The sequence below is a fragment of the Octodon degus genome, unplaced genomic scaffold (genome assembly GCF_000260255.1).
Source record: "Octodon degus isolate 3935 unplaced genomic scaffold, OctDeg1.0 scaffold00049, whole genome shotgun sequence".
NCBI lineage: Eukaryota > Metazoa > Chordata > Mammalia > Rodentia > Octodontidae > Octodon > Octodon degus.
In genome coordinates this window covers 3,276,077-3,276,999 of record NW_004524625.1, presented here as the reverse complement: position 1 = coordinate 3,276,999, position 923 = coordinate 3,276,077, and the positions used below count along the sequence as shown (strand labels likewise).

Here is a 923-nt window from a genome sequence, read left to right as displayed (position 1 = left end):
GAAAACAAGTATCAAATGGAGCACCCACTGTGGCAAACTGCTGGTGGTTCCTCAAGAAGGTAAACAGAGCTACCTTTGACCGAGCAACACACTCCCGGGTACAGATTCTTAAACGTGAAAGCAGAGGCTCAGATAGACATTTGCATGCTCACGTCTGTGTTATTCACACAGCCAAAGTGTCCACCAGTTGATGAGCAGAGACGAAAACATGAGGTGCGCATGCGTGGCAGGGCGCTCAGCCTGAGAAGGGAAAGGAGATCCTGAGAGTGCCAACACATGGGTGGGACTGGAAGACGCGAGGCTGCGGATCAGAAGCCGGGCACAGATGGGCATCCAGTGGGGCTGCACTTACACGAGAACTTAGAAGCAGGCAGAATCACAGAAAGCAGAAGAGAGGTTTGCAGGACTAGGGGCTTGGGAGGGTCAGGTGAGGCTGTCACTGTGAAATGAGAGTTCCCCTGGGGACTAGACAAAGTCTTGGATACAGAGGGTGGTGGTGGTCAACAGCACTGTGTTAATGACCCACCACTAAGTTACAAAAGTTAAACTTTATACCAAGTTATAATACTGTTATGTTTTACCATAAAACTTTTTCTAAAAAAAACAGAAATGAGGTGGGCACAGGAAGTGGCACATGCCGATACATAGTTCTAATGACTAAGCAGGCCGAAGCAGAAAGGCTGCTTGTGCGCCTCAAGGGTCTGAGGCCAGCCAGGACCACACAGCCAGATCCAGGCTCCAAAACAAAGCAAAACAACCAGACAAGAGCCCGCCCAGACTTCCCCAACAGAAGAGGGTGGCCATACTCGCAGTGGCCACCAGGGGGCGGGCAGGGTTTGCCTTTTAGGATTACAAACAGAACCTGTTAAGTGTGTTTTCTGATTTGTTTTTGATGTTAGACATTTTGCTAAAGAAAGAAAGAA

At 49.1% G+C, this 923-nt stretch overlaps 1 protein-coding gene across 5 annotated transcripts in view; it reads right to left on the bottom strand.

Annotated features, from left to right (window-relative positions):
• Positions 1–923, bottom strand: part of Capn5 (calpain 5) — a 54,855-nt gene that overhangs the window by 11,238 nt on the left and 42,694 nt on the right. The gene's annotated exons all lie outside the window — the stretch shown is intronic.